This window comes from Macrobrachium nipponense, chromosome 8 (genome assembly GCF_015104395.2).
Source record: "Macrobrachium nipponense isolate FS-2020 chromosome 8, ASM1510439v2, whole genome shotgun sequence".
Classification (NCBI taxonomy): domain Eukaryota; kingdom Metazoa; phylum Arthropoda; class Malacostraca; order Decapoda; family Palaemonidae; genus Macrobrachium; species Macrobrachium nipponense.
Window position 1 is genome coordinate 58,385,679 of NC_087203.1, and position 7,700 is coordinate 58,393,378.

Sequence of the window (7,700 nt, forward strand, 5' to 3'; positions counted from 1 at the left end):
TTCAGAATGTTTCTTGCTATATTTTGATAATCGAAATATCTCTTGTGAAATATTGAAAATCAAGGAAAAAGAGAGGGATATAGAGGAGAGTATATGAATTGGGTACTCCAGTTTGAAGAAAATGTGCCTTACTTGGCCTGCCTTTGGCAGCAGCTGTTGTGTGACGTTATGTCTAGATGTTGTCTGAAATACGGAGAGAAGTCTAACGCAAGGATAGTCATGTTGTTTATAGGCTGCCTATTCACTGGTGAGGTTCCTCCTAATACTGATGATGGAGGTGAACAGGCCAAGGAAATGGAATTGAACGAGAGAATTTCGGCCTTGCGAGATACCACACAGTACTAGAGAGAGCAGCAATGAACTTGGACAGGATCATTTTTTCAGCTGCAACAGAGGCTTGACTACAATGAAGACATTCAGAAGGCGGGCGGAAAGGAAGAAAGCACTCGTGTGATCCAGATAACTCAGCGGGTGTTGCAACAACAGGCCTGGCAAGAAAGGGCCCACTTATTCGAAGGTGAGACGTTGTTTCTGAAGGAGAACGATCAAGTGAAGAAGGAGAAGGACGTGCAGATATAGACCGAAGAAGCGGCGCGGATGGCGAGGCTCGTCCAGGAACGAAAAGCGCTAATCCGACAGGAAAGACGCCGAGGTCAGGTTCCAGCTCCTGCAGAAGGAAGTGGAAGATCTCACGAAGGAAACGTGTACTACATTGTGAAGTTTTATGGTTGCGCAACTGAAGAGAAACGAGCTGAGGTGCCTTCTAGAGGAAGGGAATCAATCGCTTCAAGTCGCTGGATAGGACACCGGTGTCCAGGCGAACGGAACGACCAGTTGGAAGATGAGGTTCGACAGCTGCGAGGAGCGAAGGAGAAATCAGTTTGCCAGCTCAAGAACCACCAGGGAAATTACAGATGCCTGGAAAATGAAGGAGCAGCTGTCCATGTTCAAGGAATGGCGCGACCAAGTCTAAGCTTGGCCTTACGAAGAGGGCTCAGATGTCAAAATTTGAGAATGTTTGTTGTATGAAAGTTTTTTTTTTTTTTTTTGATCAATAAAGTTTATTACAAACTGCGATTTTCATTTACACATTATTTTTTTTTGCAGCAAATTTTTGTTATTTACATAATAATTCGAGTTTAACTCGAATTTAAAGGACTTCATTCATAAATCCATATGTTAGAATTGATTTTAGTTTGCAATGGATTTTAGGAGTGAACTGCAATACTTTATTTTATATGGAAGGTTTGATGTTTATATGTAATAAGTTTGCTTTGTTAATCGTTGAAGGATATGAAAGTTAGAGGGAAATAAGTATAAAATGTTTTTGTTAGAGTTTTATGATTCCTGAAAGGGAAAGGTAAATGTAGGATTGGTGGAGTGCCAGGATTCGAAGCAGAAGATACAGAGAAGATTGGTGGAGTGCCAGGAAAAGCAGCGGATTCAGAGAAGGGTGGAGTGTCAGAGAAGCAAACGATTGAGAGAAGATTGGTGGAGTGCCAGGAGAAGCAGAGGATTGAGAGAAGATTGGTGGAGTGCCAGGAGAAGCAGAGGATTCAGAGAAGATTCAAGGAGCGTCATAAGAAGCAGAGTATTCAGAGAAGATTTGTGGAGTGCTAGGATGAGAAGCAGAGGATTCAGAGAAGCCCCTGGAGAATTGAAAGGATTCAGTAGCATATTCTTGGTTCTAAGGTTAAACAGAGGTGTTACTCTCTTAAAGGGACGGCGGGCGAGGCCCGCCAGGCTTCCTGGACGGCAGGCAAGGCCCGCCAAGCGTCGCCTGCCCGCGGGCCTCGGGACCGCCTAGGCGTCCCGGGGACAGCGGGCCTCCGCCCGCCAGGCGTCCCGGGGACGGGCGGGCCTCCCGCCCGCCAGGGGTCCCGGACGCGCCCTCCGCCCGCCAGGCGTCCCTGGGGACCGGACGAGCCTCCGCCCGCCAGGCGTCCCTGGGGACGGGCGGGCCTCCGCCCGCCAGGCGTCCCGGGGACGGGCTCTCCGCCCTCCAGGCGTCCCGGGGACCGGCGGGCCTCCGCCCCCCAGGCGTCCCGGGGACCGGCGGGCCTCCGCCCGCCAGGCGTCCCGGACGGGCGGGCCTCCACCCGCCAGGCGTCCCTGGGACGGGCGGGCCACTGCCCGCCAGGCGTCCCGGGGGACCGGCGGGCCCACCGCCCGCCAGGCGTCCCGGTGGGGACTGGCTGGCCTCCGCCCTCCAGGCGTCCCAGGACCGGCTGGCCTCCGCACCACCAGGCGTCCCTGGGATCGGCGGGCCTTCGCCCGCCAGGCGTCCCGGGGACCGGCGGGCCTCCGCCCGCCGGCGTCGTCGTCCCGGGACGGGCCTCCGCCCGCCAGGCGTCCCGGGGACCGGCGGGCCTCCGCCCGCCAGGCGTCTGGGGACCGGCAGGCCTCCGCCCAGCCAACAGAGTCCTCAACCCGGGGACGGTGCGGGGGCCTCCTCGGCCGCCCGCCATGGCGTCCCACGGGGTACCGGTCGGGACCTCTGCCCGCCAGGCGTCCCGGGGACCGGCGGGCCTCCGCCCAGCCAGGCGTCCCAGGGGAACGGCGGGCCTCCGCCCGAATCGTCCCGTGGACGGGCGGGCCTCCGCCCGCCAGGCTCCCAGGGACCGGCGGGCCTCCGCCCGCCAGGCGTCCCGGGGAACCGGCGGGCCTCCGCCCGCCAGGCGTCCAGCGACCGGCGAGCCTCCGCCCGCCAGGCGTCCCGTGGACGGCGGGCCTCCGCCCGCAGGCGTCCCGGGGACCGGCGGGCCTCCGCCCGCCACGCGTCCCGGAGACCGGCGGGCCTCCGCCCGCCAGGCGTCCCAGTGACCGGCGGGCCTCGCCCGCCAGGCGTCCCGGGGACCGGTGGGCCTCCGCCCGCCAGGCGTCCCGGGACCGGCGGGCCTCCGCCCGCCAGGCGTCCCGGGGACCGGCGGGCCTCCGCCCCCAGGCGTCCCGGGGACGGGCGGGGCCTCCGCCCGCCAGGCGTCCCGGGGACGGGCGGGCAGCGGCCCGCCATGCTTCCCGGGGGGGGACGGGCGGGCAGCGGCCCGCCAGGAGTCCCGGGACGGGCGGGCAGCGGCCCGCAGGAGTCCCGGGGACGGGCGGGGGCAGCGGCCCGCCAGGAGTTCCGGGGACTGGCGGGCAGCGGCCCGCCAGGAGTCCTGGGGACGGGCGGGCAGCGGCCCGCCAGGCGTCCCGGGAACGGGCGTGGGCAGAGCCCCGCCAGGCGTCCTCGGGGACGGGCGGGCAGAGCCCCGCCAGGCGTCCCGGGGACGGGCGGGCAGAGCCCCGCCAGGCGTCCCGGGGGACGGGCGGGCAGAGCCCCGCCAGGCGTCTCGGGGACGGGCAGTCAGGCGTTCCAGGGACGGGCAGGCAGAGGCCCGCCAGGCATCCCTGGGACGGGCGGGCGGGGCCTGCCAGTCGTCCTGGGGATCGTCGGGCCTCTGCCCGCCAGGCGTCCCGGGGACCGGCGGGCCTCCGCCCGCAAGGCGTCCCGGGGACCGGCGGGCCTCCGCCCGCCAGGCGTCCCGGGGACCGGCGGACCTCCGCCCGCCAGGCGTCCCGGGGACAGGCGGGCCTCCGCCCTTCAGGCGTCCCTGGGACGGGCGGGCCGTGGCCCGCCAGGCGTCCCGGGGATGGGCGGCCCCGAGGCCCGCCAGGCGTCCCGGGAACGGGCGGGCAGAGGTCCGCCAGGCGTCCCGGGGCCGGGCAGGTCAGGCGTTCCGGGGACGGGCGGGCAGAGGCCCGCCAGGCATCCCTGGGACGGGCGGGCAGAGACCCGCCAGGCCTCCTGGGGACGGACGGGTAGAGGCCCGCCAGGCCTCCCTGGACGGGCGGGCAGAGGCCCGCCAGGCCTCCTGGGGCGGGGACGGGCGGCAGAGGCCCGCCAGGCCTACCCGGGGAAGGGCGGGCAGAGGCCCGCCAGGCGTCCTCCCGGGGACGGGCGGGCAGAGGCCCGACTAGGCGTCCCGGGGAACGGGCGGAAGGGAGGAAGCCAGGCTGTCCCGGGGACGGCGGGCAGAGGCCCAGCCAGGCCTCCTGGGGACGGGCGGGCAGAGGCCGGCCAGGCCTCCCGGGGACGGGCGGGCAGAGGCCCGCCGAGGCCTCCCGGCGACGGGCGGGCAAAGACCCGCCAGGCGTCCCGGGGACTGGGCGGGCAGAGGCCCCCCCCCCCGCTAGGCGTCCCGGGGACGGGCGGGCAGAGGCCCGCCAGGCCTCCCGGGGACGGGCGGACAGCGGCCCGCCAGGCTTCCTGGGGACGGGCGGGCAGCGGCCCGCCAGGGTTCCCCGGGGACGGGCGGGCAGCGGCCCGCAGGAGTCCCGGGACCGGGCGGGCAGCGGCCCGCCAGGAGTTCCGGGGACTGGCGGGCAGCGGCCCGCCAGGAGTCCTGGGACGGGCGGGCAGCGGCCCGCCAGGCGTCCCGGGAACGGGCGGGCAGAGCCCCGCCAGGCGTCCCGGGGACGGGCGGGCAGAGCCCCGCCAGGCGTCTCGGGGACGGGCGGGCAGAGCCCCGCCAGCGTCCCGGGGACGGGCGGGCAGAGCCCCGCCAGGCGTCCCGGGGACGGGCGGGCAGAGCCCCGCCAGGCGTCTCGGGGACAGGGCAGGTCAGGCGTTCCAGGGACGGGCGGGCAGAGGCCCGCCAGGCATCCCTGGGACGGGCGGGCGGGGCCTGCCAGTCGTCCTGGGGATCGTCGGGCCTCTGCCCGCCAGGCGTCCCGGGGACCGGCCGCTGGGCCTCCGCCCGCCAGGCGTCCCGGGACCGGCGGGCCTCCGCCCGCCATGGCGTCCCGGGGACCGGCGGACCTCCGCCTGCCAGGCGTCCCTGGGACGGGCGGGCCGTGGCCCGCCAGGCGTCCCGTGGCCCGCCAGGCGTCCCGGGGATGGGCGGCCAGAGGCCCCGCCAGGCGTCCCGGGAACGGGCGGGCAGAGGTCCGCCAGGCGTCCCGGGGCCGGGCAGGTCAGGCGTTCCGGGGTACGGGCGGGCAGAGGCCCGCCAGGCATCCCTGGGACGGGCGGGCAGAGACCCGCCAGGCCTCCTGGGACGGACGGGTAGAGGCCCGCCATGCCTCCCGGGGACGGGCGGGCAGAGGCCCGCCAGGCCTCCTGGGGACGGGCGGGCAGAGGCCCGCCAGGCCTCCCGGGGACGGGCGGGGCAGAGGCCCGCCAGGTGGTTCCCGGGGACGGGCGGCAGAGGCCCCGCTAGGCGTCCCGGGGACGGGCGGGAAGAGGGAGGCCCGCCAGGTGTCCCGGGGACGGGCGGGCAGAGGCCCGCCAGGCCTCCTGGGGACGGGCGGGCAGAGGCCCGCCAGGCCTCCCGGGGACGGGCGGGCAGAGGCCCGCCAGGCCTCCCGCGACGGGCGGGCAAAGACCCGCCAGGCGTCCCGGGGACGGGCGGGCAGAGGCCCGCTAGGCGTCCCGGGGACGGGCGGGCAGAGACCCGCCAGGCCTCCCGGGACGGGCGGGCAGAGGCCCGCTAGGCGTCCCGGGGATGGGCGGGCGGGGCCCGCCAGGCGTCCCGGGGACCGGCAGGGCCTCCGCCCGCCACCAGGCGTCCCAGGGACGGCGGGCCTCCGCCCTCCAGGCGTCCGGGGACCGGCGGGCCTCCGCCCCCAGGCGTCCCGGGGACCGGCGGGCGCCTCCGCCCGCCAGGCGTCCCGGGGACCGGCGGGCAGCGGCCCGCGAGGCCCCCCGGGGACGGGCTGGCAGCGGCCCTCCAGGCGTCCCCGGGGACGGCCGGCAGAGGCCCGCCAGGTGTCCCAGGAACGGGCGGGCAGCGGCCCGCCAGGCGTCCCGTGGGGACGGGCGGGCAGCGGCCCGCCAGGCGTCGGGGCCCCGGGGACGTGCGGGCAGCGGCCCGCCAGGCTTCCCTGGAACAGCGGGCAGCGGCCCGCCAGGCGCCCCGGGGACGGGCGGGCGGGCAGCACCCCGCCAGGCGTCCTGGGGACGGGCGGGCAGCGGCCTGCCAGGATTCCCAGGGGACCGGCGGGCAGAGGCCCGCCAGGCGTCCCGGGACCGGCGGACAGCGGACCCGCCAGGCGTCCCGGGGACGGGTGGGCAGAGGCCCGCAGGCGTCGGGACGGGCGAGGGCAGCGGCCCGTCAGGCGTCCCGGGGACGGGCGGGTAGAGGCCCGCCAGGCGTCCCGGGGACGGGCAGGCAGAGCCCTGCCAGGCGTCCTGGGGATGGGCAGGTATTGGCCAGCCAGGCGTCGCCGGGACGAGCGGCAGAGGCCGGCCAGGCGTCCCGGGAACCGGGCGGGCGTTGCGGAGGCGGCCAGGCGTCCCGGGATAGGCTGGCGAGGCCCACTAGGCGTTCTGGGACGGTTGGCGCAGGCCCGCCAGGCATCCCGGGATGGGGTGGTGGGCAGGCCTTGACGGATGGGCGAGGCCTGCTACGGGTTCCGGGAAGGGCCGGGATGTGAGGCCCGCCAGGTGTCCCGGACGGTGGGCGAGGCCCGCCCCAGCTCCTGGGATGGGTGGGCAGGCCTTGACGGGTGGGCGAGGCCCGCTACAGGTACAAGAAGTAACAGGTGAGGCCCCCCAGGTGTCTTGGGATTGGTCGGCAGGGCCCGGGCCCGCCAGGTGTCCCGGGACGGGCGGGCGTGGCCCGCCCAGGTGTCCCGAGACGGGAAGGCCTGGTGACCCGGGATGAGTGGGCGGGCTTTGACGGGTGGGCGAGGCCTGCTACGAGTTCCGAAGGGGGCAGGTGAGGTCCCCCAGGTGTCTTGGACTGGTCAGCCGGGCCCCACCAGGTTTCTCTGGGACGGGTGGGCGAGGCCTGCCAGGTGTCCCCACGATACCTGGCGAGCCTCGCCCGCCCGTTCCTGGGAACGGCTGTGCTAGGCCCGCCAGGCGTCTCGGGACGGGCGGGCAGGTCTTGACGGGTGGGCGAGGCCCACTACAGGTTCCGGGAAGGGGCATGGGAGGCCCGCCAGGTGTCCCGGGACGGGTGGGTGAGGCCCGCCAGGCATCCCGGGACGGGCGGGCAGAGGCCCGCCAGGCTTCCCTGGATGGGCGGGTAGAGGCCCGCCAGGCGTCCCGGGACGGGCGGGCAGAGGCCCGCCAGGCATCCCGGGACGGGCGTGGGCGCGGCTCGCAAGGCGTCCCGGGACGGGCGGGCGCAGCCCGCCAGGTATCCTGGAACGGGTTGGGCGAGGCCCGCCAGGCGTCCCGGGACGGGCGGGGGAGGCCCGCCAGGTGTCCCCGCCAGGAACGGGCGGGCAGCGGTCCCGCCAGGGCGTCCCGGGACGGGCGGGCAGCGGCCCGCCAGGCGTCCCGGGTACGTGCGGGCAGCGGCCCGCCAGGCTTTCCTGGGACAGGCGGGCAGCTGCCCGCCAGGCGTCCCGGGGACGGGCGGGCAGCACCCCGCCAGGCGTCCCGGGGACGGGCGGGCATGCGGCCTGCCAGGCGTCCCAGGGGACCGGCGGGCAGAGGCCCGCCAGGCGTCCTGGGTACCGGCGGACAGCGGCCCGCCAGCGTCCCGGTTGGGACGGGTGGGCAGAGGCCCGCCAGGCGTCCCGGGGATGGGGCGGGGAAGCGGGCCCGCCAGGCGTCCCGGGGACGGGCCGGGCAGAGGCCCGCCCCCCCAGGCGTCCCGGGGACGGGCGGGCAGAGGCCCAGCCAGGCTTCCCGGGGGAGGGGCAGGGCAGGAGCCCCGCCAAGGCGGTCCCGGGGATGGGCAGGCAGTGGCCAGCCAGGCGTCGCC